This window comes from Micromys minutus (genome assembly GCF_963924665.1).
Source record: "Micromys minutus genome assembly, chromosome: 18".
Classification (NCBI taxonomy): Eukaryota; Metazoa; Chordata; class Mammalia; order Rodentia; family Muridae; genus Micromys; species Micromys minutus.
This window is the reverse complement of record NC_137953.1, coordinates 15702950-15729217: the sequence shown is the minus strand read 5'-3', so window position 1 is coordinate 15729217 and position 26268 is coordinate 15702950.

Genomic DNA, 26268 nt, shown 5'->3' with positions numbered 1-26268 from the left:
CCCCTGTGATGCGGACTTCCAAATAAAGTAAAAAAAAAAAATATTTAAATGACATCGCTGTTTTTCTCCATGTCCATTCATACCTGAAATCCAAAAAAGCAGAATTCCAAGAATCTGTGGTGTGAACACCATCTTTGAGCATTCACTGAATTTATGTGGATCATGGCAGGGCCCTGAGAAAGACCATTTTATAATACTCTAAGAGTCAGAGATAGAAAAAGGAAGAAGTATTATGCAAATCACACTGACTTCATAAGGTTTGCAATAAGACCTTGTCAGAAAAGCAGGCGAATACTGCCTTGTTAGATACATATCTCCTCTTCTGGTTACCTGATGAAATGTTGAGATTTAAAGTAAACATGGTTTCTGCATAAATGGCTGCATAATTAACACTGTATGTAGATGTCTCTGGGACACATTCAGTATTTGAAATAAAAATCATCTCAAATCCATGGTTTTATTCAGGGATTTTGTGGTTTTCTTACAATATGCCTTGAAGCATCTTTTACTGTCTAAACATTCCATGAAGCATAACAGCATATAATATTAAGTGATGTCATACTCATGATATTTCATTAACAAGAAGTAAGAAAATATGGCTGTATTAGTAAAGCATATGTCTCTAATGCATAGAATAAAATATCTATAAATGCTTACAATCTGCTACAATGGAGAATAATTTCAGAGGCTGAGGTATCAATATATACTTTTTAACCCAACCAGATAAAAGCCAAATATTACATCTTGCTTGTCTGACCAACAAGAACGATTTGGAGTACAACAGATGTATTACTAGAAATTCAAACAAGTTCTTTCTCACTGCTCTTTTTTTCATGGTACTTAAAGATCGCACATCTGGGACACTAAATCAAGAGAGAAATTTTCATCAGTCCCATTTACAGAAACATCTGTTCCTGTCACCGGGGCCATATAAACAAACAGGAACATATTTTCTTTTTTACAAAAAAAAGCTATTTGTGAGCTTTTAATAAACTTCATTAGCTTTGTAGACCACGAAGACTCCAGAGCAATTAGGATAAGGGTAAAGAAGAGGCTCTGTGCACTGCTGGTGCTGATGCAGTGACTATGAAGTCAGTGTGTAGTTTTCTGAGATGCCTGCAGATAACATGACAACAGTTCCCAGCTATGCCATTCCTGTGGATACAGCTAGAGGACTCTATAGCCTACAACAGACATAATGCACATCCACATATCCTGCCGCTCTATGTTTTAAGATGTTTTTGTAAAGTGTACAATGCTCTGCCTGCATGTATGCCTGCACACCAGAAGGGGGCACCCAACATCATAGTCCATGGTTGTGATCAAACATATGGTTGCCGGGATTGAACTCGGAACTTCTGAAAAAGCAGCCAATGCACTTTTTTTTAATTGAACAAGTTTATTTTTAAAAACAAAGAAAAATGTAGAGATTTTAAAAGCATTTTTTACATAAAAATATATGAATACATTTTTGTTAGTACTTGATTTTTTAAAAAGTGGATAATGCGCATTAAAATCTTACTAGTTACAATGAGCATAAAGCACACACACACAAAAAAAAAACAAGATGTAAACTGGAAATCTGGAAATAGTCAAAGTTTTCTTGGTGTGGAAATATTAAGCATAATGATATTTCAAATTTTTTGGCATATGGTTTTGTTGAACTTCATATAGTTGGTGAGTTGTTTCTAGGGTGTTCAGAGATTTCTGGGGTTAGTATCCAATTATTAATGACTGCATATTGTGTCTGTTCTTTTGACTGGGTTAACTAACTCAGGATAATCTTCCCCAGATACATCCATTTTCTTAAGAATTTCATAAATTCATTGTTTCTGGTATCAGAGTAGTACTCCATTGTATAAATATACCACAATTTTTGTATCCATTCATCTACTGAAGGACATCTGGGTTCTTTCCAGCTTCTGGCTATTATAAATAGAGCTGCTATGAACATTGTGGTGCATGTGTCTTTGCTGTGTGTTGGAGCTTCTAGAGGTATATGCCCAGAAGTGGAATAGCTGGGTCTTCAGGTAGTACTATGTCCAATTTTCTGAGAAGTTGCCAGACTGATTTCCAGAGTGGTTTTACCAGTTTACAACCCCACCAACAGTGGAGAAGTGTTCCTCTTTATTCACATCCTCGCCAGTATCTGCTGCCATCTGAATTTTTGATCTTAGCCAATCTGAGTGGTGTGAGGTGGGTTCTGAGAGTTGTTTTGATTTACATTTTTTGGATGACTAAGGATGTTGAAGCACTTCCTTAGATGCTTCACAGCCATTCGATATTCCTCAAATGAGAACTTTTTGTTTAGATCTGTACTCCATTTTTTAATAGTATTGTTTGATTCTCTGCTGTCTACCTTCTTGAATTCTTTGTATACCTTGGATATTAGGCCTCTATTAGATGTTGGGTTGGTAAAGATCTTTTCCCAAACTGTTGGCTGCCATTTTGACTCTTTTGCAGTGTCTTTAGACTTACAGAAACTTTGCAATCTCATTAAGTCCCATTTGTCGACATTTGACCTTAGAGCATGAGCCATTGGTGTTCTGTTCATGTAAATTTCACATGTGCCTATGTATTCTCAGGTTTTCCCTTCTTTATCTTTTAATACTTTCAGTATACCTGGTTTAATGTGAAGATCTATGATTCACTTGCACTTGAGCTTTTCACAAGGCAAATGCTCTTAACTTATGCTGCTCTATTAATAAAAGCTAAAAATTGAATAGATTTCAATGTATACAATGAGATCAACAAAAATTAAAATGCAAGTTATTAGCACAATGGATATGTTTAGGTATGAAGAATCAAGAAAGTATGAATAATTTTAGAAAAATGTATGAACCTGAGAAATTATAATCTTTATATTAATCTTTTCCCTCAAATAAATTTCAATATTTCTTACATGTGTGTGAATTGGAACTTTTAATTTTTTAATTTGTCTGTGTGACATGAACTGCACATTGTTGTAAGAAACTAGAATGTGGCTGCCAAACTGGGAAATATTTGGAGAGATTACCATAGAACACAGAAGATAAGGAACCAAAATAAGGAGATACATTTGGATAAAATGATTCTTCACAGTTGGAATGAGAGTTTGAGAAAGAGGATTGTTAAATATATTAAGATTACTCTACTACTAAACCAGGAAAGTATAAACGATCCAAACTAGTAAACCATACTTCACAACCAACTTTAAGTTCAGTCATTAGAGATAATGGAGTATTTGTGATGTGCTTTACCTAATAACTCAATAACAGAAGCAGATGTGTAAGTGTTTTATATTAATTTTTAGGAAGAGGAGACGGTAAAGTGAAGCATCATGCATACATTATTTAGGTATATGCTGCATATTGGTGCATCAAAAACAAACACATATAAACAAATTAAAATGTCATGGACAATATTTTCTTATTTTCTTTCTTTTTTTCATCCTTCCTACTTTTTTTCTTCATTCCCTTCTTTCAGTTTGTCTTTCCTTTTTCTTTATTTTGCATCTTCATTCTTCCTTCATTTTTACATTTTATCTTTAATTAAAAAATATTTTTCACATAATATATTCTAATTATGTTTTCACATACTTCTATTTTCCCCAGCTATTCTTTATCAAAGTTTTACCCTGGATCCACCTGCTTTCTGTATATATTAAGAAAAAACAAACAGGCTTCTATACACAGGCTAAAATAATTAATATAAATATGTAATAATAATAAAGTAGAACAAATCAATGTACTAAGATAAAATATACACATCAGAAGTGTCCAAAACAAACTAAAAAAGAGAGCCATAGAGAAGGTACAAAAGCAAACACAGTTCTTCACATACTCATGAATGCCATACAAACACTGAACTGGAAGCTGGTATTCCAGAATATATGTATATGTGTATGTGTATATAAATGCAAAGAACTTGTAGATAAAGAACAGATGAAAATGTGTGTAATTAGAAAGAGGTTAGGTTTTTTTTAAAAAAAATGATAAAATTATTAAATGAAGAACCCTAACATTATGAGACAAAGACAATCCAAATATGATTTGAATTCATCTTCTGTTGTCCACCTGATGTTATGAACCTAGCATTCCATTAAGAGTAGTATGTTTTTTCAGGAAACTAAATTTTCATTTTGAAGTGGCTTTCAATAGGAGACAGCTTCTGTTTAGGAATGGAGCATATGTATATGTCTTTTAGTTCCAGGAACTCAACCTAGATAAACCCCAGGCACTCCTTGGGCATAGGGAGTCAGTCCCTGTGGGTTCATTCACATCTCAACTATGTTTACTTTTAGAATAGTTTTCCTTGATATCCTCTATCTCCGGTTCCTGACTCTTTCTACTTCTCTTCACAGGGTATTCTAACACCTATGGGGAAGGATTTGGTGGAGACATCCCACTGAGAGCTGAGTGTTCTATATTCTCACACTCTGTAAAATGTCTGACTGTGTGTCTCTTTATTTGATCTCATCTACTGCAGAAAAAAAAAGCTTGTCTTGTTTTAGGTGAGCAAGGCACTTAATTATGAGTATATCAAACTGACATCAGTAGTAATTTTATTGGTTGTTTTTTGTTTGTTTCTTTGTTTTACTTAGAACATCAGCATATAAATTTGCTTCAGTTTTAGGCTATCTATACTCTGGTTTTTGGCCACAAAACAGCATTGTGTACGGCTTCCATCGTATGGAGTAGGCCTTCAGGAAAATTATATATCCATACATACATACATTCATACATATATATGGATCAAAGTGTATGCATCTGGATTGGTGTTAACTTCCTTCTATTACACAGGAGAGTACAGTTACATACAAAAATATTATCACAAACAGGAAAATGTACCACCACCTCAATGCCTTCATGTTCAATTTTTGTGCAGGTATGCTCTTCAGAATTGGGGTTTTGCTGTGTTTTCAGATAGCAACCTAAATGGTTGATATCAAAAATGTCTTCAATATTTTTGGAACTGACACTTAAGAATTAGAACTGAATAGGAAGGTCCAGGGAAAGGTGTCCATGAGCTGGAGAAATGAGGGTTATTCTACCAAGATCTACTTAGATGCCTGAGAATGGGACATTGACTGATGAAGTGCATAAGCAAATAGCTCCAGTAAAGGGAATAAGACTGGGAAATTCTAAATTTTGGAGGGGAGGAAGAGTGAAGACCTGCAGTTAGCCCACATGCATCACTGGCATAATTGCTTCACTTGCAGGCTTTGTTGGAAGGTTCCCATAAAACAAGTGCTGGTAGTGCAGGTTGGCATATCAGCTTGAATGAATGGAATTGTTATAAAACAAGAACTCTGTGAACCTCCAAAGATGGAGGCAAAGAAGGAGGTATGAACTCAGCAGTATACAACAGAGGCAGCTGAGGGTAAGGTGAAATTTACCTTCTCTGATCCACTGCCACTAAAATAAGAGGGAATCCAGAGAAACTTAGGGAAATCACACTTGCTGTGGACCCTTAGAGTAGATTTTGTTTGGTTGGTTTTGTTTTGTTGTGTGGTACCCATCTCAGATTGTTCCAATGTCCTGCCTGGCCTTATAGTTGTTAGTCACTCTTTCCTCTATAGCTACAGGAGGACAGCTAGAGACTACGTCATCACAAAGTTGCCCACTGAAGCTAAAAGAATTTGTGAAAAATTAGTAGAGAAAATGGAAAATACATTAACTTATTTTATGGTCCAAATAACAAAAAATCCACATGACTCAGTATTTCATGATATAGAATGGAAAGTGAGTATTTACCACCTACCAACTGCTTTTCTGTTTTGTCCAGGAACCTTACCTGAAATGTGGATGACTGCTTCAGTGATAGGTGGGAAGGGCAGCATCTTCCTCTTTTTATTTCACCTCATGTGTACTGAGCATGCCACAGAACAGTGAGGGATATTTTAAGAGGCAGGTAAAGAAGATAAAAGAAATATCTGTGCAAATGTTGTTGGCTTCTTATTTTGTTAAATACTCAATGTGTCAGAATAGAACACTTCACTCTTACCTACTTTATTCTGACTCCCTCTCCTGGCAGTTGATGCACTGTTTGTAGTTGACAGACATCTGTGTTTGCTGTACCACATAAAGGGTTGAGCAGTGATGTATAATATACAATATGTCAGTTCTTTGTACACATGCACTCATCTAGAAACTATAGCACCCCAAATTCTTTGTTCTTAATTCTGCTGTTTCCCTTGGCAGTTCTCAAAATATAGGTTAAGTCTATTTGTATATTTATCATCTAGATATTTTATAAATCCTGACACTATATAACACTATCGTGATAATTATTGTAAATTAAAAAGAGATGCAAAGATTTAGGTCACAGGAAGACATTTTTTCTTCCAGGAAGATCAAATATAAACTATATAATGTCCATGTGCTTAGGCATAGAATCTGGATATTAAAATGTTAATTTACCTACATTTCAAACATAAAATATGTCTAAAATCTTGTGTTGCCAATATCCCAGTGTGAATTCAAAGTGTTGACAGGCACTCCGGAGACTGTTGACAGGTTCTGAGACACAGCTCTGAGAGAAAGTGCAGTCTAAGATGTGAAAAAGCTGGTGCTAGATCAGGGGTCCCAGACCCTGCAACAAGGCTATGGTCTTGGGATTTTCAGACTCTTGGACATCCAGGAGCCACTGGGAGTCATACTGTGGCATAGCAGAGCAAATCCCTCTCCCCTGAACCTAGACAGAGCAAACAAAGTCAAGCGAAAAGGTCTTTCTTGCTGAGAATTCAAAATAAAAACATGCCTAAAACTCTTAAACCAAAAATATTCAGGCTCCCTTGTTTAAATGCTTGGTCTCCCTTACAGAAACACCTGGAACAATGTTCCTGCATTTTAACCCAAAATCCCCATGCTTCTCTATTTAAAAGTTTATTTTCTTCCTAGAGTTCATGCCTCTTAACCTAAATTGTCCTAAAATTTTTCATTTTCTTTAACATTTACTGTTTAAATATAATGTTTAATCTACTCAGGAACAGGTTTGTTTCTTGTTTTGTTTCATTTTATGAGACATGAGAATACCAGGCCTGTGAGAAAGGAGAGATATTTGGGACATAGAAAAGTTTGTCTGAAATCTGTATAAAAACTTTGCATTGATATTTTACCCCCGAAATAGAGAAACACTCATCAGCTGAGTAGGTGAAGACATCATAAGGAGCAGTTGGGGCAGCCTGTGTTCTCACGTCTGCTTTCCTAGATGGTTTATGTCATGAATAAATCACTCTGGGAGGTGTCACTAAACCATTTTGACAGTAATAAGCTGAAACATCTTCAGGCTGCAAACTATTAATCTTCTTTTATAATAATACATTTTATTTAGAATATCTGAAATGTTTTGCACTCAATATTATCCAAAGGCTAAAATATATTCAATTTAAAACAATATGTCATTATTACATTAGAGTTATTAGGATACTAAAAGTAAATATTATTACTAAGCTATTCAAAATATCATCAGCAATAATTTTATGCAATAAATATGTAAAAAATTTAATGAGGTCCTTTGTATTCTTATGTCTAACCCTCATAGTCTAGAAAATCTATTATGTTTGTATGTGTTCTTCTTTGGAACCAGTTACATCTTAAGGACTCCCTTAGTACATGTAGCTACTGGCTGTGTATTAGACTGTGTCTTAATCAGGGTTTCTATTCCTGAACAAACATCATGACCAAGAAACAAATTCAGGAGAAAGGGTTTATTTAGCTTACACTTCCACATTGCTGTTCATCACCAAATGAAGTCAGGACTGGAACTCAAGCAGGTCAGGAAGCAGGAGCTGATGCAGAGACCATGGAGGGATGTTACTTACTGGCTTGCTTTCCTTGGCTTGCTGAGCCTCCTTTCTTATAGAACCCAGGTTTTCCAGCCCAGGGATGGCACCACCCACACTGGGCTGCCCAACCTTGATCACTAGTTGAGAAAATGCCTTACAGCTGGATCACATGGAGGCATTTACTCAATTGAGGTTCCTTTCTCTGTGATAACTCCATCTTGTGTCAAGATGATAAAAAACCAGCCAGTACAGGCAGCAGGTCTCAAACACTCCAGTGAGTTCTACCACACACACACACACACACACACACACACACACACACACACATACACACAAATGTGTAGGGGATTTTTCAGTTGAGTCCCATCTTGGCTATGATTTATAACCACTATTCAACTTTTAGAAACATAGGGATGCCTCAGTCCTTCTCCAAGAAAATGTTCTTTAATACTTGGGACTGCAATTTAATGGTCTGCTGTTGGGACAAAGATATTGGCAATGTTTTCCCAAGTTACTCTAAGGTGGGTGGCAGGGGATCACTGGGGTGGATAGGAACACGTCAAAGGAGCAGTCATATATGTGTATATACAGTCATGCGATATGTCTTATGCCATGTGTTACTTGTCTTTATGCAATATACTGACATATGCTTAAACATAGCCATCCAATGTATATTTTCTTTTTTTAACAACTTTATTTTACAAAACAAAGATAAATGTACAGATTTGAGCATTTTTGCATAAAATTATACAATACATTTTTGTCAGTACTTTTTTCAGATTTTAAAATAATTTTACATAAAACTGTATGAATATATTTTTAGTCAGTACTTGATATTTTTAAAGGTTTAATAGTATGAATTGAAAACTTGATAGTTACAATAAGGATAAAGTACATGTAAAACAAAATGTAACATGGAAATAGTCAAAGTTTTCTTGTTTTATAATGATTTTTTTTGTTTTATTTTGTTTTCTTTATTTCTTGGACTTCAGACACTCTGTGAGTTGTTCCTGGGGCAGTACGAGCCTCTGAGGTTAGCATCCCACTATCAGTGACTGCATATTATGTCTGTTCTTTGTGACAGGGTTATGTCACTCAGAATGATATTCTCTAGATGCAGCCATTTTCTTAAGAATTTGGTTAAGTCATTGTTTCTGGTGGCTGAGTAGTATTCCATTGTGTATATGTACCACAATTTTTGTATCCATTCATCTTCTGAAGGACATCTGGGTTCCTTCCAGCTTCTGGCTATTATAAATAGAGCCGCAATGAACATTGTGGTGCATATATCTTTGTTGTGTATTAAAGTGTCTCTGGGGTATATGCCCAGAAGTGGAATAGCTGGGTCTTCAGGTAGTATTATATCCAATTTTCTGAGGTATCGCCAGACAGATTTCCAGAGTGGTTCTATTAGCTTGCAACCCCACCAACAGTGGAGAAGTGTTCCTCTTTCTCCACAGCCTCGCCAGCATCTGCTGTGATCTGAGTTATGGATCTTGGCCAATCTGACTGGTGTTAGGTGGAATCTCAGGGTTGTTTTAATTTGCATTTCCCTGATGGCTAAGGATGTCGAGCACTTCCTCAGATGTTTCTCAGCCATTCTGTGTTCCTCAAATGAAAACGTTTTGTTTAGCTCTGTACCCCATTTTTAATAGGGTTATTTGATTCTCTGGTATCTAGCATTTTGAGTTCCTTGTACACCTTGGATATTAGGCCTCTATCTGATGTGGTGTTGGTAAAGATCTTTTCCCATTCTGTTGGTTGCTGATTTGTTTTCTTGAGGATGTCCTTAGCCTTACAGAAACTTTGCAATCTCATTAAGTCCCATTTGTTAATCTTTGACCTTAGAGCTTGAGCCATTGGTGTTTTGTTCAGAAAATTTTCTCCTGTGCCTATATGTTCTAAAGTTTTTTTCTACTTATTCATCTAATAGTATCAGTGTATCCGGTTTAATTTGGAGATCTTTGATCCACTTTCACTTGAGCTTTGTACAAGGAGATAAGAAAAGGTCTATTTTCATTCTTTAGCATGTTGAGTGCCAGTTGGACCAGCACCATTTGTTGAATAGGCTGTCCTTTTTCCATAGAATGTTTATGGCTCCTTTCTCAAAAATCAGGTGACCATATATGTCAGGGCTCATTTCTGCATCTTCTATTCTATTCCATTGATCCACTTGCCTATTTCTGTACCAGTACAATGCATTTTTCAGCACAATTGCCTTGTAGTATAGATTGAAGTCAGGGATAGTGGTTCCCGAAGATGTTTTCTTGTTGTTGAGGATGGATTTAGCTATTCTAGGTCTTTTGTTGTTCCATATGAAATTGCACACTGATCTTTCCAATTCCAAGAAGAACTGTGTTGGAATTTTGATGGGGATTGCGTTGAATCTGTAGATTGCTTTTGGTAGGATTACCATTTATAAGATGTTGATCTTTCCAATCCATGAGCATGGGAGATCTTTCCATTTTCTGAGATCCTCCTCAATTTATTTTTTAGAGGTTTGAATTTCTTGTCGTACAGGTCTTTCACTTGCTTAGTTAGAGTCACACCAAGGTATTTCATAATTTTTGTGAAGATTGTGAAGTGTACCTTTTCCCTAAGTTCATTCCCCACATGTTTGTCCTTTGAGTATAGGAAGGCTACTCATTTGTTTGAGTTGATTTTATATCCAGCCACTTTGCTGAACTTGTTTATCAGCTGTAGGAGTTCTCTGGTGGAGTTTTTGGGGTCATTTAAGTACACTATCATGTCATCATCAAAGAGTGATGTTTTTATCTCTTTCTTTCTGATTTGTATCCCCTTGATCTCCTTTTGCTGTCTAATTGCTCCAGCCAGGAATTCCACTACTATGTTGAATAGGTAGGGGGAGAGTGGGCATCCTCGTCGAGTCCCTAATTTTAGTGGGATTGCATGAAATTTCCCACCGTTAATTTGATGTTGGCTGTTGGTTTGCTGTATATTGCTTTATTATGTTTAAGTATGGACCTTGGATTCCTGTTCTTTCCAGGACTTTTAACATGAAGGGGTGTTGAATTTTGTCAAATGCTTTCTCAGCATCTAGTGAGATGACGACGTGATTTTGTTCTTTGAGTTTGTTTATATGGTGGATTACGTTGATGAATTTCCTTATATTTAACCATCCCTGCATCCCAGGGATGAAGCCTACTTGGTCATGATGAATGATCGTTTTGATGTGTTCTTGGATTCGGTTTGCAAGGATTTTGTTGAGTATTTTTGTGTCAAAGTTCATAAGTGAGTTTGGTCTAAAGTTCTCTTTCCTTGTAGGGTCTTTGTGTGCTTTAGGTAAGAGGGTTATTGTAGCCTCAAAAAATGAGTTGGGTAGTATTCCATCTGATTCTATCTTTTGGAATAGTTTGGAGAGTATTGGTGTTATGTCCGCAATAAATGTCTGTTAAAATTCTGCACTGAACCCATCTGGACCTGGGCTTTTTTTGGTTGGGAGGTTTTTGATGACTTCTATTTCTTTAGGTGATATAGGGTTATTTAGATGGTTTACTTGGTCCTGGATTAACTTTGGGATCTTGTATCTGTCTAGAAATTTGTCCATTTCCTCCAGATTTTTAAATTTTGTGGAGTATAAGTTTTTGTAGTAGGATGTGATGATTTCTTGAATTTCCTCAGTTTCAGTTGTTATGTCTCCACTTTTCTTTCTGATTTTGTTAATTTGTATACTCTCTTTTTGCCCTCTATTTAGTCTGGCTAGGGGTTTATCAATCTTGTTGATTTTCTCAAAGAACCAACTCTTGGTTTTGTTGATTTTTTCAATGGTTCTTTTTGTTTCTATTTGGTCTATTTCTGCCCTAATTTTGATTATTTCTTGACATCTACTCTTCTTGGGTATATCTGCTTCCTTTTGTTCTAGGGCTTTTAGCTGTGCTGACAGGTTGCTGATTTAAGTTCTCTCCAGTTTCTATTTGGAAGCACTTAGGGCTATGAGTTTTCCTCTCAGTACTGCTTTCATTGCATCCCATAGGTTTTGGTATGTTGTGTTTTCATTTTCGTTGAATTCTAGAAAGTCCTTAATTTCTTTCTTTATGACTTCTTTGGCTCTGCTATCATTTAACAGAGCGTTGTTTAGTTTCCATATGTACATAGGCTTTTTGTTGTCTTTGTTGTTGTTAAAGACCAGCCATAGACCATGGTGATCTGAGTGGATGCATGGGAGTATTTCAATCTTCTTATATCGATTGAGGCTCGTTCTGTGTCCAATTATGTGGTCAATTTTCGAGAAGGTGCCATGGGGTGCTGAGAAGAAGGTGTATTCTTTTACTTTAGGATGATATGTTCTGTATATATCTATTAATTCTAGTTGGTCCAAAGTCACTGCTACTTATGCAATGTCCTTGATCAGTTTCTGTTTCCATGATCTGTCCATTGGTGAGAGTGGGGTATTAAAGTCTCCCACTATTATTGTGTGTGGAGAAATGTATTTTCTGAGTTTTAGTAGGGTTTTTTTTTATGAATGTGGGTGTTTTTTTTTTATTTGTAGCATATATGTTAAGGATTAAGAGTTTCTCTTGACAGATTTCCCTGGCTATGAGTAAAAAGTGTCCTTTGTTATCTATTTTGATAACTTTTGGTTGGAAATTTACTTTATTCGATATTAGAATAGCCACTCCAGCTTGGTTCTTGGGGCTGTTTCCTTGGAAGTTTTTTCCCACCCTTTTACTCTGAGATAGTGTCTGTCTTTGTCTCTGAGATGAGTTTCCTGTATGCAGCAGAAGGCTGGATTTTGTTTATGTACCAGTCTGATAGCCTATGTCTCTTTATTGGGGAGTTGAGTCCATTTATGTTAATAGATATCAAGGAATAGTTGTTTCTGTTTCCTGCTATTATTGCCTGTGTGGGTTGAGTTGTGTCTGTGTCTTTTTCTACTTTTAGTTTTCTTATTTAGAAGTTTTCTTGTTTTCACTAGACTGTATTTTCCCTCATTGTATTGGGTTTTCCACCTATAATTCTTTGTAGTGCTGGGTTTGTGGTCAGATATTGTGTAAATTTTGATTTGTCTTGAAATATCTTCATCTCTCCATCGATGGTGATTGATAGTTTTGCTGGGTATAGCAGCTTGGGCTGGCACTTGTGCTCTCTTAAGGAGTGCATGATGTCTGTCCAGGCTCTTCTAGCTTTTATAGTCTCTGTTGAGAAATCGGGTGTGATTCTTATTGGCCTGCCTTTATATGTTACCTGACCTTTTTCCCTTACTGCTTTTAGTATTCTTTCTTTGCTTTGGGCACTTGGTGTTGTGACTATTTTGTGTCAGGAGTTATTTCTTTTCTGGTCCAACCTATTTGGAGTTCTGAAGGCTTCTTTTATGCTTGTGGTCATCTCATTCTTGAGGGTAGGGAAGTTTTCTTCTACGATTTTGTTGAATATATTTACTGTGCCTCTTAGTTGATACTCTTCTCCCTCTTCTATTTTTATTATCCTTAGATTAGGTCTTCTCATTGTGTCCTGGATTTCCTTGACATTTTGGGTTAGGAGCTTTTTGTTTTTTGCATCTTCTCTGGCTGTTTTGTCTGTGTTTACAATGTTGTCTTCTGCCCCCGAGATTCTCTCTTCCATCTCTTGTAGTCTGTTCGAAATGCTTGCTTCTGTGACTCCTGATTTCTTTTTTAGGTTTTCTACCTCTAGTGTTATCTGTTTTAGTGTTTTCTTTATTGTGTCAATTTCTGTTTTAAATTCCCTCATCTCTTTGGTTCTGTTTTCCTCTATTACTTTGAGTTCTTTGAGTGTTTTTCTTGTTTCCTCTTTGAAAGCATCTGAATCTTTTTGCTTTTCCTCCCGTTCTTGTTTAAGTATCTCTATTAGCATCTTGAGGTATGACTTCAGGTCTGCGTCTTCTTTTTCTGGAGTGATTGGCATTCCAATGTTTGCTGTTATTGGAGAGCTGGGTTCTGGTATTGCCAGGTTGTCTTGGTTTCCTTGGGACATACTCTTTCGCTTTCCTGTTGCCATCTGGTTGTCAGTGATATGCTCTTGCCTTTCCCATGTATCTGGTCTGTGTCCCTGGATCTCCACTGGTCCTGGTGTCAGATTGGCCATACCCTGTTCTGCGCCCTGAGGTCGCCGCAGGGTGGAAACAGGAGTTCCAAAGTTGTTTCCCTGGTCCCTGGATCAAGCAGGTCTGGGGGGTGCGCTTACTGTGCACACTCAGCAGAGATCTCTCTGCTCCCTGGATGCCCAGATCTCCTACTCACCAGTCTTTAAGGCTTTAGGAGCTGTTGATCCGAGTGGAAGATGGGCCTTACCCTGTTCTGTGCCCTGAAGTCCTCACCGGTTGGAAACAGAAGTTCCAAAGTTTTGTTTCTGGTCCCAGTCTTTAAGCCTTTAGGAGCTGCTGCTGGGGGAGGGGGGGGGCAGGTGGGCCAGGCCCTGTTCTGTGCCCTGAGGTCACTGCAGGGTGGAAACAGAAGTTCCAAAGTTCTGTTCCTGATCCCTGGATCAGGCAGGCCTGGGGGTGCACTTACTGTGCGCACTCCGCAGAGATCCCTCTGCTCCCTGGCTGCCAAGATCTCCTACTCATCAATCTTTAAAGCTTTAGGACCTGCTGATCTGAGTGGCAGATGGGCTGCGCCCTGTTCTGCAACCTGAAGTCGGTGCGGGGTGGAAACATAAGTTCCAAAGTTCTGTTCCTGGTCCCTGGATCAGGCATGCCTGGGGGTGCGCTTACTGTGCGCACTCCGCAGAGATCCCTCTGCTCCCTAGCTGCCCAGACCTCCTACTCACTAGTCTTTAAAGCTTTAGGAGTTGCTGATCCGAGTGGCAGATGAGCCGCTCTTTGTTCTGCACCCTGAAGTCGCTGCCGGTGGAATCAAAAGTTCAAAAGTTGTGTTCCTGGTCCCTGGATCAGGCAGGCCTGGGGGTATGCTTAATGTGTGCACTCAGGAGAGATCCCTCTGCTCCCTGGCTGCCCGGATCTCCTACTCACCAGTCTTTAAAGCTTTAGGAGTTGCTGATCAGAGTGGCAGATGGGCCGCTCTTTGTTCTGTGCCCTGAAGTTGCCACCAGTTGGAAACAGAAGTTCCTTAGTTCTGTTCCTGGTCCCTGGATCAGGCAGGCCTGGGGCTGCGCTTACTGTGCACACTCAGCAGTGATCCCTCTGCTCCCTGGCCGCAAACTATTAATCTTAAGAGAAAATTGTGTGCAGGGTTCCACAACCAATAAACCTGCTGGAGACACCTTCTTCCAAGCCGTCTCCACCATAGATCAGGAGCTTAGGAGGTTTTCCCTCTTTATGCACATACCAGTGCAAACCACTGTATATAGTCTTACTTGCTCAATATGTGAGGTTTGCACTTTCTCCAACAGATGCTGCCAGAACACTTGGAGACAGTTTTACACATTACATAAATGGTCCCATGTACCTTCAAGGGTAGGTACAAATGTGATTGCAGCCTGCAGCTACTTCTGTGTTAATGGCATCTGTTTGTTTGTGACACTGAATTATAATTACATTTTCACCTTATCTCTCCTTCTCATTTTCCCCAAATACATATCTTTTTTGTCTACTTAAAATTCTTGGCCTCTTTTTTCATTAATTGATTTTATGAACTCATGCCTCTGTACACACATATGCATGAGCACAGGCACACACACCCACACACCCACAAACACATACACACACACACACACACACACACATACATACATACAGGCACACACACACAGATATTCACACACACACACACACACACACTCACACACATACACACATTCATATACACACTCCCACACACACAGACACACACACACACACACACACACACACACACATATGCACACACACACACACACACACACACACACACACAGTTTCCTAAATCAAACTTGTTGATTCCAAGAATCTGTGGTGTGAACACCCTCTTTGAGCATTCACTGAATTTATGTGGATCATGACAGTGCCCTGAGCAAGACCTTCTTATAATACTCTAAGAGTCAGAGATAGGAGAAGGAAGAAGTATTATGCAAATCACACTGACTTCATAAGGTTTGCAATAAGACCTTGTCAGAAAAGCAACCTTCTACTGCCTTCTTAGAATATCTATTTCCCCATCTGGTTACCTGATGAAATGTTGAGATTTAAGGAAAACATATCTTCTGCATACACAGTTACATCATTACCACAGTATGTAGACATCTCTGGGACACATTCTGTATTTGAAATGAAGATCATCTCCAGTCCATGTTTTTATTCAGGGATTTTGTGGTTTCCTTACAATATACCCTGAAGCATCTTTAACTGCCAGATCATTCCATAAAGCATCACAACATATAATGCTAATTGATGTTATGCTAATGATATTTCATGAACAAGAAGTAAGGAAGTCTGGATGTATTAGGAAAAATATGTCTCTTGAGGAAAGAATGGAATCCCTGTAAATGTTTACAGTCTGCCACAGTGAATAATAATTTCGGAGGTGGAGGTATCAAAGTATTTTTTAGCACTTCCTAGATGAAAGCCAAATATTAAATCTTGCTGGTCTTACCAACAAGAGTGATTTAGAGTACAGCAGACATATTACTAGAAATTCAATAAAGTTCTTTTCCTAGTGCAAAATTTTTCTTGGTACTTAAAAGACCACAATTCTGAGACAGTAAATCAACACTTCCTGTCACCTGAGCCATATAACAAGATGAGCTGGTCTGTAGAGCTATACAATGTCATCATCACATGATTTAGCAAATTCTCTTGGCACTGGTTGTGAGAGTATCTGGCTTAATTTAACAGCCAAAACTACATCGAAGAGAGTAAGAAGACACAGGGAAATAAGTCATCAAAGAAGCAATTTAGGGGCCTCTAACCACAATCATTTCGTGAACTCATGACAGACTTCAATTTAAAGTTAAAGACATATCAGATCAGTTTTATATAAATAATTGCGAAACTACTATTTGTTAACTACCATAGGAAAACAATAACAATGCTGAGCAACAATGGCAGAAACAAACAGAAAAATAGAAAGGAACAAAAGGGAAGGAATGGGGAATAAGATGAGAAGAGGAAAGAAAGAGAGAATGAAAAATAGGACAAGAAATTTTGTATTTAGGAAGGAGGAAAATGAGGTGAAAGATGGAATAGAGAAGATAAAAAGGAGAATAATTTCGAAAATATGGGGGCATAGATAAATAGCTCATAGTAGAACATTACTTGTTGTCCTTGCAAAGGACTCAGTTTGGAATTTTAAGTACTTAGTCTATGGTGATCTGAAAGGATACATGGGATTATTTCAATGTTCTTGTATCTGTTGAAGCCTATTTTATAAGCGACTATATGGTCAGCGTTGGAGAAGTTGCCATAAGGTGCTGAGAAGAAAGTATACTTATTCATTTTAGGATAAAATATTCTATAGATGTCTATTAAATCCATTTGATTCATAACTTCTGTTACTTTCAATGTGTCTCTGTTCAGTTTCTGCTTCCATTATTTGTCCATTCATGAGAGTGAGGTGTTGAAGTATCCCACAATTATTATGTGTGGTGTAATATGTGCTTGAGCTTCAGTAGAGTTTCTTTCTGTAATGTGTGTGCCCTTGTACTTGGAGCATAGATGTTCAGGATTCAGAGCTTATCTGCATAGATTTTACTATTGGTGAGTTAGAAGTGTTCTTTCTTATTTGTTTGGATAACTTTTGGTTGAAAATCTACTTTATTCACTTCTAGGATGGCTACTCCAAATTGTTTCTTTTTTTTCTAAATTTGTAATTATAGGTTTTGCATGTTTGTTGCTGAGATGAGTTTCCTGTATGCAGCAAAATGCTGGTTACTGTTTCTGTATCTAGTCTGATAATCTATTTCTTTTTATTGTGGAATTGAATTCATTGATGTTCGGAAATGTTAAGGAATAATGAATGTTATTACTTGTTATTTTTGTTGTTAAAGGTAGAATTATGGTTTGGTGCCTTTCTTCTTTTGATTTTGTTGCATATTTTCCTAGATTATAGTTTCCCTCCTTGTGTTGGAGTTTTCCATCTATTTTCCTTTGTAGGACTAGATTTGTTGACAGATAATGTGTATATTTGGTTTTGTATTGGAATATCTTGGTTTCTCCTTCTATACTGAGAGTTTGGTTGGATATTTGTGTTCTCCTGGGCTAAACTTTGTGTTCTCTTAGGGCCTGTATGACATCTGTCCAGGATCTTCTAGATTTCATATTTTTTGAGAAGTCTGGTGTGATTCTCTTCAGTCTGTGTTTATATGTTACTTGTCCTTTTTTTCTTACTGCTTTTAGTATTCTTTCTTTGTTTCTAACATTTGTTATTTTGACTATTATGTATCCAGAGGAATTGCTTTTCTGGTCCAATCTATTTGAAGTTTTATAAGCTTTTTGTACATTCATGGTTATCTGTTTCTTAACCTAGAAATTTTTTCTTCTAAAATTTTGTTGAAGATATTTACTGGCCCTTTCAGGTTGGAGTGTTTGCTCTATTCTACTGCTATTATCCTTAGCTTTGGTCTAGCCATTGTGCCCTAGATTTCTTAAATTTTGGTTTAGAAGCTTTTAAATTTTACATTTTTGAGTGTTACATTTATGCTTTGTATGTTATTTTCTGCCCTAGAGATTCTCTTTTCCATCTCTTGTATTCTGTATGTGATGCTTACATCTATGACTCCTGACCTCTTTCCTAGGTTTTCTATCCACAGAGTAGTTCTCTTTGTGTTTGCTTCATTGTTTCATTTCCAATTTTATATCCAGGATGGTTTTGTTCAATTTATTCATCTGACTGCATGTGTATTCCTTTGTTTATCAAAGAACTTGTACTTGTTTTTCTGTGTTCTCCTGTATTTACTTAAAAAAGTTATTTATGTGCTTCTAGAGGCCCTAAATCATCAGCATGAGACACAATTTTAATTCCAAATCTATATTTTCTGGTTTGTTGGAACATATACTAGTTGCTGTGGTGGGAGAGCTGTGTCTGACATTGCCAATTTGTCTTGGTTTCTGTTGTTTACATTCTTCTGCTTGCCTCTTGCCATCTTCTTGTCTTTAATGTTAGTTGATCTTGTTGCCTATGAATGGAGCTTGTCTTTCCTGTTTGTCTGTGGGCCATCTGCAGGGGACTCCACAGGGAGATTGATCCTGGGTGTTCAGCTCTCTATGGGCAGGCTGTGAGTCTGATTGCAAGGGTCAGCTCTAGTCCTAGGTACAGATGGAGACCTGAAGAGCATAGACCCAAGAAGTAGTGTAATATCTGCACCATGCGAGTTCCCAAAAGCCTCTCTCCAGACAATCAAAGGATAGAGAGTTTGGGCTCACCCATGAGTTCAGTAGGGAGGTAAAGCATTCCTTTAACTCCCCTTTGTGCCCAGTTCTTGGTGGCCAGACCACTAGTCCTAATGTCAGTGTGATTAATTTGCCTATGGCTCTAGGCTGAGATGGAGGATGGACCAGCCCGATCCCTGACTGCACCATGATCCCCATTCCCCCAAGAGTTACTAGAGATCCTGCCTAGACAATTAGTGGATAGAGACCTTAGCTCACCTGTGGGCTCAGTGGGGAGAGCACTCAAGTGTTTCCCCTGGGAAATCAGTACTGATGGCATTTTGCCTGATCTAGCTGCAGTTCAATTATTCTGTTGGAGTCTGAATGAATAACTATTCTGACTACTGAGGAACTCTACTAAAACAAAGACAAATAACTCTTCTTATGAGCTCCAAAGCAATCTTCTTCACCTTAAGGAAATATTTCGTTGTCTCAATCAGAACCTAAAGACAATGTCTATCCCTTAAGTTTTTTTGTTTATTTGCTTAAGCCTGCAATAGACAATTTAAGAGAAATTACCTATGAATCTTTGGGAAGATCAAACTTGTTTGGGGGGGGGGCTTTAATTTAAAATAGGGGATAACAAATATCATAACCCTGAATGGCCTCCCTGCAGACACTAAATATATGAAAAAACCAAAAGGGGCTCATGGAAATCCATGCTGCTATGATCAATAATGAGAAAAAAATTAACAAAATTTCAGCCTCAAATCTGGGATCATGAATATGCTTGTTAATACAAAACAATGACGAAAGAAAACTTTTGAGTTTTCTTTTGTTCAGCTGACAAAGTTCCTAGCTCAGAGACAAACGATGTGGTGTTTTAAAACACCTGCTCACTAGTGACTTCTAAAAACAATAAAAAAATTCTGACTTAGTTTTCCTAAAATGGAGTGTTAATTCCATGTCATAGGTAAAACTGTCTGTATTTATGCCCATACCATGTCGTTTCAATTCTGGAAGTTTTTTCGTTGCTCAGGATTGTTTTAGCTCTCCAGGGATTTTATTTTCCCATAGGAAGTTGAGAATTGCTCTTAAAATGTCTATAATATCCCACTGTGCTTACCGTCATGAAGCAAACCCAACTAAAACAAGAAGAAAAAGAAAAAATGAAAATTTGTACATGATTCTTTTGGGAGACGACTTCCCTAGGAGAAATATTCAAAACTCCATGTATACCTATATCAAAATATCAAATAAACATTTATTTTTTACACTCCAGATTTTATTCCTTTCCAAGAGTACCCTCTGACTGTTCTACATCCCATACATCCTCTATCTACCTGCTCTCCTCTGTCTCCAGGAAGATATCTCCAAACCCTGCTCTCCCAGCCACATCCCACAGGCCTGCAGTCTTTTGAGGGTTAGGTGTATCTTCTCTGACTGAACTCAGAGCCAGCATTCCTCTGCTGTATACGTGTTGGAGTCATCACATCAGCTGCTGCATGCTGCCTGGTTTATGATCCATTGTCTTATAGATCTCTGGGATCCAGGTAAATTTGAGACTGCTGGTCCTTCTACAGGGTCGCCTTTCTATTCAGCTTATTCAAGCTTTTCCCTAATTCAACCACAGGGGTCACCAGCTTCTGTTCATTGTTTGCGTGCCCACACAGAAAAATAGATAAAGAAAATGTGATTCTTTTACAAGAAAAAAAAAAAAAAAAAAAAAAAAAAAAAAAAAAAAAAAAACTCAAACATTAAGAACAAGGACATCTGAATTTTTCAAGCAAATTGATAGAACAAGAAAATATTGTCCTAAATGAGGTAACTCAGACACAAAAGTACATGCCCAGTATTTACTCACTAATAAATGGATATTAGCCCAAAAAAGTACAGGATATGTAAGTTACAGTCCACAGAACTCAAGAAGCTCAACAAGGTGAAGAGCCCAAATGAGGGAGCTTCAGTTCCACTTAAGATGGAGAAGGAAAATAAACACAAATGGGCAGGTAAGGACGGACCTGGGAGACAAGGGACAGGGGTGAAGGAAGAGGAGAATATAATCTGTTGTTTGTTAGAGAAAAAAGAACTAAATCCCTGAAGGCCAACAGAACAAATGGAAATAGAAACCTCAGGAGGTAGGAGGGTGGGAGGACAGTCCAGAATGTATCAGCATCCTGAGAGGTGAGAGATGCTCAGAACGCAAATGCCCTCAGGTGGGGAGAGGGAACGTGTAGAGCCCATTTCCAGCAGAAAGACATTGCCATCCCACAGTCAAAACTTTAACTCATAATTATTCCTCTCTGAAAGAACTGTGGGGTTGGAAATGTAGAAGAGCCTGAGGAAAAGGTCAGGAACAGGCACAAAGTGTCATCCAGTCAAAGGGAAGCCCCACAGCTGACACTGTTACTGATGCTATGGAACACTCACAAAAAGGGACCTCGCTTGTCTCTCCTCAGAAGGACCAACAAGCAGCTGAAAGACTGAAATAAACATTTTAAATGTAAGTTCTGAACTATACTCTGTTATACATATACAGTGGGCACACATTCAGAATATGGTATCATACAGTGATATTATATATAATGAATTTTCAGTTTCCTTACACAAAGTATGCTAGCCCTGGAGTCAACACTGGCCCCAAACCTTGAGGTCAAATAGCATTTTTGATCTTTCTGCATAAGAATTCTGCAGCTAAAATGACAGAAAATGACTTCAAGGGGTGAACATTATCTAAATGGATCTATTCTAAGGAAAAGAGCCCTTAAAACCTACATGAACACTAAGATAAAGGTAAGTTAGAAAGACACATGACATAAACTATACTTGATTTTGGAGGGATCTCCAATAACAACTTTCATGATAAAGACACTATTATGTAAAAATAAACCTATAAATTAGTTAATCAAATTAAAATAAAGGCATGCCTAAAAGCTACTTGACTAAGCATTAGAATGACCCTGAGCAGAAATCCCTGCAACAGCCTTCTTTGCCATGATTGGTACAGGAATGAGAATTGATGACCTGCTAAGTTAATAGTCATTTATTACATAAAAATAAAAAAAAAATCAATAAACCGCTTGCCATTAGAACATCAGAGATTTAAACAGATTACATCTTCCCACCAAGCTCATGGCCTAATATCCTGGTCACAGGCAACAGCATGTGCAGTTTCTCCTTCTTTCATCATGGTCACCAGCCTAAATGATGCTGTAATAACACAAAACTGAAATCTACACAAGCACAAATAGAGATATCAGCATTGAAGAAAGACATGCTCTGTCCATTCTACGTAGTATGTACAAAGGAAAACTGTACAAAGGTTTCTAGGGAATAACAAGAATGATCCAAACTGAACTTCATACTGCCTGCATCTTGTGTGAATAAACCAGATATATCAGGTGCCCAATGTACTTGTTTACTTCTATGCAAATAATTACCTATGTCCAAAATATTTTTCTAAGGGTGTATATTCTATTTGCCTTAGAAATAGAATTTTTATTGTTCAAATAATTCTAAGGGTTATATTCTATTTTTCTAGAATATAGGTTGGTCACTCATTGAATTTAATAATTATACTTAATGTCTGATTATGTCTTAGTTATCATCCTATAATGCATTAATTTGTCATGGTTTCCCTACAAATTATCTCCCAAAAAGTTGGCATGTAAAATTTCTTGGTTACTTGAAGGTAAATGCAGATATAGGGAAGTGAAGATGTCATAAATATGACCTAATTATTACTAATTAATTGGCAATTTATAATCAATTGCATTCTCAGGAAGTGATGAAAAACAAAAGTGATGCATACTGTGAGGAGGCAGGTGAACAGAAATATGTTTTTGAAAAGCATTTCTTGTTCTTGTTGTTCCTCATTCCCCCATAAGTTCCCCTCTTGCCATCTTCCTCCCTGCACCACCCATCTTCTCTCTTCTCCTTTCCTTTTGGATATTATATAGTAGATAACTGCCTGGTTGATTCTGCGAACCAGTTCTGAGTCCTCTGGAACACTATTTTAATTTTTTAGCAACTGTAACCCAGTGCCATCCTCAGGCATTAGTGGTTACTGAATGCAGAAGATTCACATAATCCACACAGGCAGAACACTCATATAGAAAACAATTTATTTTTAAATAATTTACATGTGATTTTATGCAACCAACATCTTAACTTCTGACCCCAAGGTCTCATATTGGACTTCTAAACTGAGAACAACAACATGGTGGTAATTTTTTTTCAAGACAGAAAACCTAACAAATTTACACAGAGAAATTAACTGTACTTTGATCTGGAAGACACATGGGTTATTAGATTTCTACTAAGTTATATACATTTTCTCATCCATTTGCCATGTATACTGGTTGTCATTTAGATGAGGGAAGTATCCATAGCTGTGTTAACTGAACAAACTTGGTGAGGGTAGGAGAGGAGTGTTAGAGGCTCAAGTGATATGGGAAAAGTACTGTAATGCCGTATACAATGAAAAATTTCTAGGTCTTGCATGGGTAGTATTGATTGTGAGAATGAAATCTGGCTTAGACCATCAGCCTATGGAGTAACCAGGGACACCAGAGTTGCAATGAATGTCCAGAAGTTCATCACCTCAGAGTCTGCCCTTTTGCTTTTATGGAAAATTAGCTGCTCCTTCCAGGTAGAGCTTACAAAGAGAATTTGGCAATATTAGAGCTAACGGAAAACATCTTCGACTGGCACAGACATGGAGTACTGAGACTGGTTCATCACAATGTTCGCATGGGTAGCTGGAATTAAAAAGAGAAAATTGCATTACATTCATTCATGTTTAGGGTGTAATAGCATAAACCGTGATATTACAAATGTCATTTTGAAGGAAGTTGCAGTGGCACACACCTTTAATATCAGAACTTCAGAGGCAAAGGTAATAATATGTCTCTAAATCTGAGGGAAGCCTGCTTCACATTAAAAAGTAAAGAACACCCGAAAAAATGTACACAGACACTTTTCTTGGAAAAAGTTATAATAATGTCTGTATAGTATTGAGTGGATAAATAAATAGCAACTTTCTCCAAGTATTCTGTACTTACTTTTTTTTTTTTGCTATACAACTATAACTATGAAAAGATGATAACACTTTTAAACAGCCACAAGATAATAAGATCAGAAGAGATAAGAGGACCTAGGTCTGTGAATCGATTTTTTACTGCCCCCATGCAGTTCAATGTTCACAGAAAAATCTGATTTATAAAATCTGAAGGTCTAGACGACCTGTGGGGACCATGCAATGCTGTCAGCAAATGTGGAAGCAAACATCATAGCAGCATGTGAGAACTGATGGTGTCATTTAACAGCCAAAGCCATCAGATAGTGTAAATAATCTCTGAGAAGAAAATCAAACTAGAAGCATACAGCTCCCAAATCATAAATTTCTAGATGCTATAATCACAGACTTCAGTTAACAATAAAAAATACTTATATTAATTTTAAAGACATGACAAAAGAACTAACTCAGAATAACAATATATGCGAAATAACACTATAATATTATGGGTAACAACATTTTATAATTGATACTACAATTAGTAGGATAACAACATCAGTTTACTATCCTGAAAAAAGCCAGGCACCAAGAAGATCCTAAAATCCGTGTATAAAGGAAAACATAGATGTGAAAGTTCATGGGGACAAGCAGTAAAATAGCTGAGGAGCAGTGACAGCCACACTTTCCATCAACTAAAAGCAAAATTTAGAGAATAAGTTCAGGCAAAGTACATTATCTAAAAACAGCACTAGAGTTCTGTAGAATATTATGGAGACAATTATTCAAATATGCAAAAGACACTATAAAGCAACGCCCTGTGTAGATGGCTGCAATCAAAGCCCTGGTCACATTTTATCTCTAGGAGGAAGTAGCTGGGCCCTAAAGAGTTAGAGGGTTTTTGTTCAAGCCTGAATCACTGTGTGGGTGGGTAACTATTCCACTGCTGGCAGTAATAAGTGGCTGCATCTTCAGCCTGTACGCTGCTGACTGTGAGAGAGTAAGAGGTCCCAGACCCACTGCCACTGAAGCGATCTGGGACTCCAGAAGCCCGGTTGGATGTACCATAAATCCAAAGTTTGGGGGAGGTTCCTGACTTCTGTTGGTACCAGTTCAAGCGACTGGTACCTACACTTGAGCTGGTAGTGCATGTGATGGTGACTTTCTCCCCCAGAGATGCAGAAATAGTTGTTGGAGATTGGGTAAGCACAATTTCTCCACTGGACACTATGACTAGGAATAAGCAACAGAGAGAGAGAGAGACAGACAGAGAGAGAGAGAGAGAGAGAGAGAGAGAGAGAGAGAGAGAGAGAGAGACAGAGAGACAGAGAGACAGACAGAGAGACAGAGAGAGACAGAGAGAGAGAGAGAGACAGAGAGACAGAAAGAGAAAAAGAGATTAGCATACATAGCAATACAAAACTAATTTTATACCATCCAAAATTCAGAAAACAATAAAGATATATTTTAGACTCAAATTCCCACGTTTTGGTTGGGTTTTGAGCTCAAACTCACTGCCCTCTGTTACCTGTGACACTGATAAGCAGGAAGCTGAAAATCTGCACCTGAAAATCCATTGTGTATTTGAAGTTTGGTCTCTGGATAATTACTGCTGTTCTCATAAGTGCATCTCTTTAAAACAACTGTGAGATGTTTGTGGTTTCTGAAAATGAAATATGCAAATAGCAAGACATAGTTTAGGCAGTTCTAGGTTTATAAACATGTTTTCTGTTAACTAAGTCAAGCCAGTTTAATCCAGGACAATATCTACTTGTTTGTAGTCACTACAATGATAAAGAAGGAAATTTTTGTTTTCAGTTTCCTGTTTTAGGGAGAAAGTGCTGTCCTATAGTATTACCTATGTATTTCCCTAAAACCAAGATTGATTTGATCTACTAAACCATTGATGTTCAATTGAGTAATTTGAGGTATATTTCTTTCATGATACATTTGTATCAAAAATTATTGTTTATCCATTCAACTACTGAAGGACATCTGGGTTCTTTTCAGTTCCTGGCTATGATAAATAAGGCTGCTATAAACATGGTGGAGCATGTGTTCCTATTGTATAGTGGAGCATCTTTGGGATATATGCACAGAAGTGGAATTGCTGTGCCTTTGGCTAGTACTATGTCCAAATTTCTGAGGAGCTGCCAGACTGATTTCCAGAGTGGATTTACCAGCTTATGACCCCACCAACAGTTTATACAATGCAGTACTATTCAGCTATTAGAAACAATGGATTTATGAAATTCCTAGTAAAAT